The sequence below is a fragment of the Galeopterus variegatus genome, unplaced genomic scaffold (genome assembly GCF_000696425.1).
Source record: "Galeopterus variegatus unplaced genomic scaffold, G_variegatus-3.0.2 Scaffold5773, whole genome shotgun sequence".
NCBI lineage: Eukaryota > Metazoa > Chordata > Mammalia > Dermoptera > Cynocephalidae > Galeopterus > Galeopterus variegatus.
This window is the reverse complement of record NW_007731884.1, coordinates 65,648-75,194: the sequence shown is the minus strand read 5'-3', so window position 1 is coordinate 75,194 and position 9,547 is coordinate 65,648. Positions and strand designations below refer to the sequence as shown.

General features: G+C 48.0%; 1 long non-coding RNA gene across 1 annotated transcript in view; it reads left to right on the top strand.

Annotated features, from left to right (window-relative positions):
• Positions 1 to 211: 211 nt before the first annotated feature.
• LOC103605375 overlaps positions 212 to 9,547 on the top strand; it is a 12,721-nt gene continuing 3,385 nt past the window's right edge. Inside the window, exon 1 of the long non-coding RNA XR_551788.1 lies at positions 212 to 278. This is a non-coding gene — a long non-coding RNA (uncharacterized LOC103605375). The remainder of the gene's footprint in view (positions 279 to 9,547) is intronic.

Here is a 9,547-nt window from a genome sequence, read left to right as displayed (position 1 = left end):
TGACAAGTTCAGAGCGATGTGGTTGGCTCTCCTCTCCTTCCGAGCCATCCTCCTTACCTCCATGCCCCATACACGTCCCATATCGAGTGTCCCCTCCCCAACCATTGGGAGCCCCAGACGTAGCGGCGTGGGGCTGACTGTGCCCTTCACCGGCAGAGCGTCCCACTGAGGCTTTAGGGGGCGCCAACAGCCCTTTCGCTTCCCAATCCACTCTCATTTCGGGGTCCTGGGGGTCGCCAAATGCGCTCGGCGAGCTAGATGCCTCCGAAACGAGCCAGGTAACTAGTTCAACGTACAACACGAACATTTCAGGCAGGTCCGCCCCACGGCAGACCCGGGGTCAAAGCCAGTCACCGGCGCGGGCCGGCCTGCTCAGCCCGGCTCCCGGAGGCGGAGGAGGAGGGGGCACCGAGATTTGGAAAGGACCCGGTCTCCGAGGCAGAGGGGCTAAGTGGGGTCTGATCCAGAAAAAGAAGCGGGGGGCGGGAGAAGCAGTAGGAAAGTAAGAGGGAGAGAAGGCAAAAAAGAAAGCCCTGGGAAGCGGAGTTCTCCGGGGGACGCAGCCTGCAACACCTGGGCAAGGGCCCGGGAACAAAGCAGCGGCTTCAGGTCAGAAGTGCTCTGGGCGTTTCCGAAGAGGGGGCGCTGCGGAGGAGCCGGGGCCGGCCGGGGATGCCGGGCGCCCCTGCGCCCTGGGCGCGCTCTCGGGCGCCGCTTACCTTCGCCGGGGCCGCCGGCGCGCACTTCCGGGGGTTGCGCTCGGGGCGCGCGGGGCCGAGCTGGGGGACCCGGAGCCGATCACCGAGGGGAGGACGCGACAAAGCGCTGCCCGGGGCTTGGGCCGGCGGTACCGGCGCCTCGGAGAGAAATCCCGGCGGAGGGGCGGCCGGGGCTGGGCTGGGGACGCGGGGTCTCGGCCTCGGCGCTCACGGGCGGCCACGCCGAGCCCCGCAGACGCCGGAGGAGCCCGAGTCAGTGGGAGGAAAAGGTTGTCTCATTTCCTTCGGTCTCCCCCCTCCTCCACCCCCGCGGCTCCGGACCTGCCCTCCCGCTCCCCCGCCCCCTTCCCCAAGCCCGCCGCCCATGCGGGCGCTCGCAAGACGCGAAACCTGAACGGCTGCGCGTGCGGCGCCTCCCTCCGCGCCAAGTTCCTTCACGCTCCCGGCTCCCGCCTGCCTCCCCGCGCTGCCGACTGTCTCCCGGGCCAGGGAGGTTCCCCGTCGGCAGTCCCCACCCTGTCCCAGAGCGCCAGCTTTTCTCCCTGCTGGGACGAGTCCAGATTTGAAAGCAGACCTCCAAGCCCCTGCCAGCATCCATCCTCTCATTCCTGTCCCGTCGCCTGCTTTGAGCCTGCATTAAACCACCCAGCCCAGACAGGAAATAACCACTTACTTTGTTAAATTTGGTCAACCTTTTTTTTCTTTTAAGTGGGGAGTTTAAAGCCTGACGCATAATCTCGAAGGAATGTTCATTTTTATCGGAAGGAGAGCAGCTGAGGCCTTTGTTTGTCCTTGGAGTTAGGGTTTTGTTTGTTAAATCCAACAAGTATTTGAGAGTCTGATAGGCGCTGAGCTGGGGGCTGGAAACGCAGAGACGAACCAGAAGGGCATCCTGTTCCTAGACAATTGTCATAGGTGATTAATGCAGGGAGAGACGAGGTCCAGGGATGCCCTTGTCTCTTAAAAGATGGGTCAAGGAGGGGCAGACCCTTCTAGGTAGTAACAACAGCGTGGGCAGAGCAAGAAGGAACGAGAAAGCCCCGTCGGGAGGCAGTCTAGCGAAGATCACAACCGGGGTAGTGAGTGATGGTGGGAACAGGGAAGAAAAGGTTGTACCAGTCCATCAAAAAAGGATAAGAGCTGCTGGGAACAATGGGATGGAATTGACTAAGGGCTGGATAGGTGGAAATGAGGGGAGGGTGAAGGAGAGAGGTGACTCCCAGGCCTCTGGCTGGAGTAACCAGGGACCAAGTGAATGGCCAGAATTCCAGAGCACCTTCCGGAGCTGCGACTCCAAGTGTGGTCCAAGGACTGGCAGTATTGACATCATGTGGAAGCCCGTTAGAAATGGAGACTGGAAATGGGCCCCGCTTGACCTGCTGAATCAGAATCTGCATTTTAGCAAAATCCCCAGATTATTCAAATGATCATTAGAATTTGGAAACACTGCCCTCTAGACCATTGTCTGGATATTAGACTGACTTTGGAGCCTTGACTATATTAGAAGCACCTGGGGAGCTTTAAAAAACAAAAGGAGGCCCCAGCTCCACCCCTACAAATACTTATTTTATTGGTCTGGGGTGGGGCTCCCACATCAGTATTTTTGAAATGCTCTCCAGATGATCTAATACAGCAATGGTTGAGAACCACCGTTCTACACTTATTCAAGAGCTACATCACTTAACTTTGAAATGCAGCTCTCCAGAAAGGAAAACAACACCTATGTGTAGATGAAATCTTAAGGACAAGTTACACCAGTCATACAGAGGCATGTGATCTAGTGGAAAGGGTGCTTGTTTCCTAAACTAATCAGAGAACTAGGTTCTAGCCTCAGACAGGCACTAAATTACTATCTGAACTTGGGTAAGTCCTCCTCTCTCAGACCTCCCTGTCCTTATCTGTAAAAGTAGCACACACCTGTCGAACTCCAAATTCCACATCCTGGCATGCAGGTGCTATCACCAGAGCTCCCCCTAACTCTCCAGCTTTCCCAGCAAGCAGATGGAGAGTGGTGTTGAGAAGCAGAGTCTCTTGATGTAACACTATGTTGCCAGCCCAGGGCACAGCCATGCACAAATACCAGAGATCAGAGGTTTGTGCGCTGAGCAAAAGGGCACACACAAAACTGGTGCTCAGTAAATGTGTGTTGAATGAATGAAGGAAGGAAGGAAGGAACAAATAAATAGGGCCTGGATGCCAGCATAGACTTTCCATAGACTGTTTGACCCTGATGTAAAGTCTATTCATCTCTCCCTCCCCCTCTCAGATTGGAGAAAGGACACTTGGAAGCACTCTGACCCTATCAAGCTTTGGATTTAAAACTATTCCCATCACTAAGAATGCTAATATGTGTTGGATATTTAGTACATGCTAGTCACTAGGCTAAGTGTTCTACTTAAAAACATTGCCTCATTTCATTAAAATAAAGCAGATGCTGCTGAACAACTATTCCCATCACTAAGAATGCTAATATGTGTTGGATATTTAGTACATGCTAGTCACTGGGCTAAGTGTTCTACTTAAAAACATTGCCTCATTTCATTAAAATAAAGCAGATGCTGCTGAACCCCTGTACTTAAACAGGTTTCAGGAATCAGAGGTATGGAGGGACTAGAGCCACCATCTAGGGTAGTTTCTCCTCTGTTTGTGCAGCAGGACAGAGGCACATCCACTGCTGGCCAGAGAGCCCCTGAGCATTCTTGCAGGTCATTCTCCAGAGCATGCATCCTTGCATGGACTCAAACCTGGAGAGAAGGGACTGCTCCAGGTTGCGACGGAGGCAGATGCTCCCAGAAGCTAAGTCACCTGTGGGCTAAGGGACCTATGGGCTATGGTGGAGCCTTGGAAAGGGACTCCTCAAAGCTACCAGCTTCAGGGTTGCAAGTGCATGTGTGTACATGTATGTACACATGTGTGTGTATGTGCATGCATCTACTGCCTTTTAATAAGAACCTCTTAGATGCCAAACCCTGCACAAGTATCTTTTACATATATTCCTTTTAATCTTCACCGAATCCTGATGGGTTAAGTATTCTTGTTCTGTTTTTTTTAGATAAGAAAACTGAAACATTATGAAGTGAAGATCTGTCTGTCCCTGCAGCCAAGTTTCTTAAGTAGTACCCTTGACTGCCACCACTGTCCATGTCTACCTCCCCTGCCCACCCCCCTCCCATGGAGGGGAGAATCCTCATTTCAAGTCCCATTCACCTGTTATGGTTGCAAGTTTTCAAAACTCTCTGTGCCTTCTTTTCTCACTTATGGAACAAGTCATCCTTGATAGCTCTTTTATTAAGGTACTGCGTGTGGTTTGACACTCCATAGCCCAAGAGGAGATGAGGAGAGATAACATATAAACTGTTGAGAGCAACTGCAAACATTGGGGTAATTTAGAACCTTTTTTTTCTTTTAAGTGGGGAGTTTAAAGCCTGACGCATAATCTCGAAGGAATGTTCATTTTTATCGGAAGGAGAGCAGCTGAGGCCTTTGTTTGTCCTTGGAGTTAGGGTTTTGTTTGTTAAATCCAACAAGTATTTGAGAGTCTGATAGGCGCTGAGCTGGGGGCTGGAAACGCAGAGACGAACCAGAAGGGCATCCTGTTCCTAGACAATTGTCATAGGTGATTAATGCAGGGAGAGACGAGGTCCAGGGATGCCCTTGTCTCTTAAAAGATGGGTCAAGGAGGGGCAGACCCTTCTAGGTAGTAACAACAGCGTGGGCAGAGCAAGAAGGAACGAGAAAGCCCCGTCGGGAGGCAGTCTAGCGAAGATCACAACCGGGGTAGTGAGTGATGGTGGGAACAGGGAAGAAAAGGTTGTACCAGTCCATCAAAAAAGGATAAGAGCTGCTGGGAACAATGGGATGGAATTGACTAAGGGCTGGATAGGTGGAAATGAGGAGAGGGTGAAGGAGAGAGGTGACTCCCAGGCCTCTGGCTGGAGTAACCAGGGACCAAGTGAATGGCCAGAATTCCAGAGCACCTTCCGGAGCTGCGACTCCAAGTGTGGTCCAAGGACTGGCAGTATTGACATCATGTGGAAGCCCGTTAGAAATGGAGACTGGAAATGGGCCCCGCTTGACCTGCTGAATCAGAATCTGCATTTTAGCAAAATCCCCAGATTATTCAAATGATCATTAGAATTTGGAAACACTGCCCTCTAGACCATTGTCTGGATATTAGACTGACTTTGGAGCCTTGACTATATTAGAAGCACCTGGGGAGCTTTAAAAAACAAAAGGAGGCCCCAGCTCCACCCCTACAAATACTTATTTTATTGGTCTGGGGTGGGGCTCCCACATCAGTATTTTTGAAATGCTCTCCAGATGATCTAATACAGCAATGGTTGAGAACCACCGTTCTACACTTATTCAAGAGCTACATCACTTAACTTTGAAATGCAGCTCTCCAGAAAGGAAAACAACACCTATGTGTAGATGAAATCTTAAGGACAAGTTACACCAGTCATACAGAGGCATGTGATCTAGTGGAAAGGGTGCTTGTTTCCTAAACTAATCAGAGAACTAGGTTCTAGCCTCAGACAGGCACTAAATTACTATCTGAACTTGGGTAAGTCCTCCTCTCTCAGACCTCCCTGTCCTTATCTGTAAAAGTAGCACACACCTGTCGAACTCCAAATTCCACATCCTGGCATGCAGGTGCTATCACCAGAGCTCCCCCTAACTCTCCAGCTTTCCCAGCAAGCAGATGGAGAGTGGTGTTGAGAAGCAGAGTCTCTTGATGTAACACTATGTTGCCAGCCCAGGGCACAGCCATGCACAAATACCAGAGATCAGAGGTTTGTGCGCTGAGCAAAAGGGCACACACAAAACTGGTGCTCAGTAAATGTGTGTTGAATGAATGAAGGAAGGAAGGAAGGAACAAATAAATAGGGCCTGGATGCCAGCATAGACTTTCCATAGACTGTTTGATTCAGCAGGAATATTTTTTCCCTCTAATAATACTGAACCATGATGTAGGAGTATAGAAACTTAGTGACGGCCAGTCACCGGCGCGGGCCGGCCTGCTCAGCCCGGCTCCCGGAGGCGGAGGAGGAGGGGGNTTAAGTAGTACCCTTGACTGCCACCACTGTCCATGTCTACCTCCCCTGCCCACCCCCCTCCAATGGAGGGGAGAATCCTCATTTCAAGTCCCATTCACCTGTTACGGTTGCAAGTTTTCAAAACTCTCTGTGCCTTCTTTTCTCACTTATGGAACAAGTCATCCTTGATAGCTCTTTTATTAAGGTACTGCGTGTGGTTTGACACTCCATAGCCCAAGAGGAGATGAGGAGAGATAACATATAAACTGTTGAGAGCAACTGCAAACATTGGGGTAATTTAGCCCAAGATGAGAGGGTCCAACACTTCACTAATAACACACCTATCACAAAAGAGGGAACAATTGTTTTCCATCTCTAGGGGGCACATTTAAAGAACAATATTAAATTTCAATTACAACTTTAGATCAGGTGTGAGAAAGAGGCATTAAATGCCCCAGGGCAGATGCTTGGTGGCTACCTCGTGAAGCTGCTCAGCCTGGCCTCCCAGAGTCTGCTGGACTGGCCTTAAGGAGGGAACATAAGCCAGCATTGGGGATCACAGAATGAGATAGGCAGGGCAGAGGAGGATGGAGGCACAGTGTGAAGCTCCAGTTCTAACCACAGGTCGGGAATGAGAAGAGGAAAAGGCTTCATCTCCGAAATGAGGGTCCACAGCTCAGGATCTGAAGGAACCACTCCAGGCCTGGGGCCAGGCCCAGGGCTGTGAGCTGGGCCCTCGGTGGGAGTGGCCCTGCTGATGTGGACAGACGATGCCAGCAGATCTGGGCCTCCCTGCAGAGTACACAGGGCTCCCACTGCACTGGTGGTCAGAACAGGGCACCACCATCCTCACACTGATGTCCTGGCCAACCACACATCCAGCTCATGGAAAGGGTCTAGACACCAGAGCCCCTTCAGCTAGTTAGTACAAAGGGGACATGGTAGTTGTAATCCTCAGTGTACGGGGACTGTGGCATACCCTCTGTGGCACTGATGTCATGATGACAAGATTTGGTGGCCTGATTGCTACATCCATGTCCTTGCTGAGCCCCATTGATAGTCACTGTTTGACAGGACCCCAGCCACATTCCTGCTGCTTCTGCTTCTAAAGCTCCATCCACGTTTACATGACAGCTATTTGACAATTTTACACAAAGCTCACTGTGGCAGATTTTTTGATTATCCTATTTTACTGATGAGCAAACTAAGGCACAAAACCCAAAGGTGAACAACAAAGTGAAGCCGAGCTACCGGCTAAATGAGGTTGAGACCTTTATACCCTTATGGTTTACCCAAAACGATGAGCTGCTGAAGCGCCACCCTATTTTACTGATGAGCTAACTAAGGCACAAAACCCAAAGGTGAACAACAAAGTGAAGCCGAGCTACCGGCTGAATGAGGTTGAGACCTTTATACCCTTATGGTTTACCCAAAACGATGAGCTGCTGAAGCGCCACAAAATACCTGCAGTGAGATATGTCCAGATAAACTCTTATCCAAAATCGTCTGCACTGTGTAACCCACTTACCTAACAATGCAGTTCAACCTGTCATTTTCTGGAGACTGCCTGCCCTATACAAGCAACCATCCTACCCATTACACTCAGCCTTCACCTGGGGAGTGTTCTGAAATCACAAGCTGGCTCTGGACCAGAGCAACTGAATCAGAATCTCTAGATGTAGGGTTTTTTTTTTTTTTTCTTTTTAACTTTACCAGTAATTAACATGTGCAGTTAGGATTGAGAGTCACTTCTGTAGGAAATGCAGAGACAAAACCCAGGTCCTCACAGATGGGAAGTTTACAAAACAATAAGAAGCTCAACTCAGACTAGTAGTGGATGAACTCCAAAAGTCATCAGGGAAAGGAGAACATCAAAATCGCTCTCCTGTCCGAGGCATATTGAGACAATGCCAGAAGGGCAAAAATCCCTGGACTTACCTCTGCCTTGAGTGAATGAAGTCATTCCCACATGGTCAAGGGTAGGAAGTCTGGTTTCATCCCAAGAAAGTACAAATGATTGAAACCAGAATCTCTGCCTGCTCTAGTATGGCACTGCTATTTACAAGAAACCTTCAAACTTCCAGCTCTTATTAATTCCAGAAGTAGTAAATGAGCTCCAGGAGGGTTGGAGCAAGGCAGTCATGTAAACTGAATAATGAGAGACAAAGGAAATTGCCTCATGGCCCAATGAGAGGCTAATGGATGTTCAGAAAGAGACACCAATGTGTCACCATCAATGATGTCACTTTAGGAAAATCGAGAGGCTGAGAGTTTTAATGCTTTGCCCTACGGTTGTTTCATATCTGTTCATCTAAGCAAAAATGAGCTTGAAAATAAAAATGTATACTTGTTTAAAATGTTAGTTTGATGAAAGCAGGACAGTCAAACTTCCTTCTCTCCCTCCCTCCTTTCCTTCCTTCTTTCTTTTACCCACTATCTCACTTTGCCATTACATTCCCTGGCCAAGTAATGGGATTTTTGTTAAGGCCCGAGGGTAGTCATTAACCAAGTGACATTTAAATTCATTCATTCCATGACAGGTTGCTGAAATGAAACTAGTCATTTGATAGTATTAGCTACTAACACCTCCTAGACAACAAAGGTCGAAGAACGCAGTACCTCTTATTTACAGTCCAACCTTTCGCCAACATTTTATAAGGTCTGATGCATGCCTTTAATCGCCAAATAAATCAATGTTGACATTTATACCCCCTCTGAAGTTCTAGTTTCCAAATGTGGACAACCAAATTATAAAAATCCTTGTTCTTCAGGCCTCGTCTTCCTTCTCAGAAAACGAAGTTTTACCTGTACAGAGGAATACAAGAGGATGCTAAGATCACCATTCGGTCATTTAAAAGAACTTTTAATAGAACTGAAAACCCTAGGACACAAAGTCCAGGTTTTGATTCGTGTACTGGCCAGGCACCAAACAAACAAACAAACAAAACCCCAGGGAAGATAATTCACACAGCAAAGTCCCTATAATGCCCTAATCACTTTCCTTGCCTTTCTTAAAATGTGACGTATCCCAAAAGGATGAAATAATGAGGAGAAAGCATCAATTAAGCATCGTCTCTATCTGTTCTGTTGCAAAGTGGAGGCTTATCTCATTGAATTATTTCCTCACAGGCCCCAGCTAGAAGAGTAGAGATATAAATACTCAGCTCAACCACTTTATCTTGTTTGGGGTAATAGAGTAGAAATCAAAATATTTCTCTAGCCAATTGCTGCTGCCCAATACAACATTACTGGTGATGCATTCATCATAGGTTTTTAATCAGCACATATTCACCAGTTAAACCATAAACAGAGCTCAGTGCACGTTTTGCTTCTCCCCCCACCTCCCCCATTTTCTATAGGGAAATGCTCATACCCAGGCTGACACGTCCTTTACTTTTTTCATCTTGGCTAAGAAGGTTAAATAAGCATAAACAGAACTTTAACAAATCACCCATACAAAGCACTCTTTTTAACCAACAGGAAGCCACTGTAAAAATGAGAGGTTTCAATTATTAAAAATAAGGCAATGGAACTATGCAGCATGGCTAGAGAAATTGCTAATTGTTGTCCTTTAAGAAAATGCAATTTAGGTCTCTAGCCACAATATACATGGCCCCCAAAAGTTGTCAATAAGATAAACATCAAAAAAAGGTAAATATTTATGTCTGTTTTTATATTGAAAATACCATTGACTCTCATTATAAAATTTAGACATCCCACTACATTTTAGTCCCATGACCTGTTAAAAAATTACCCTTTATATATAGAAAACTATGTATTTTTAGAGGAAAA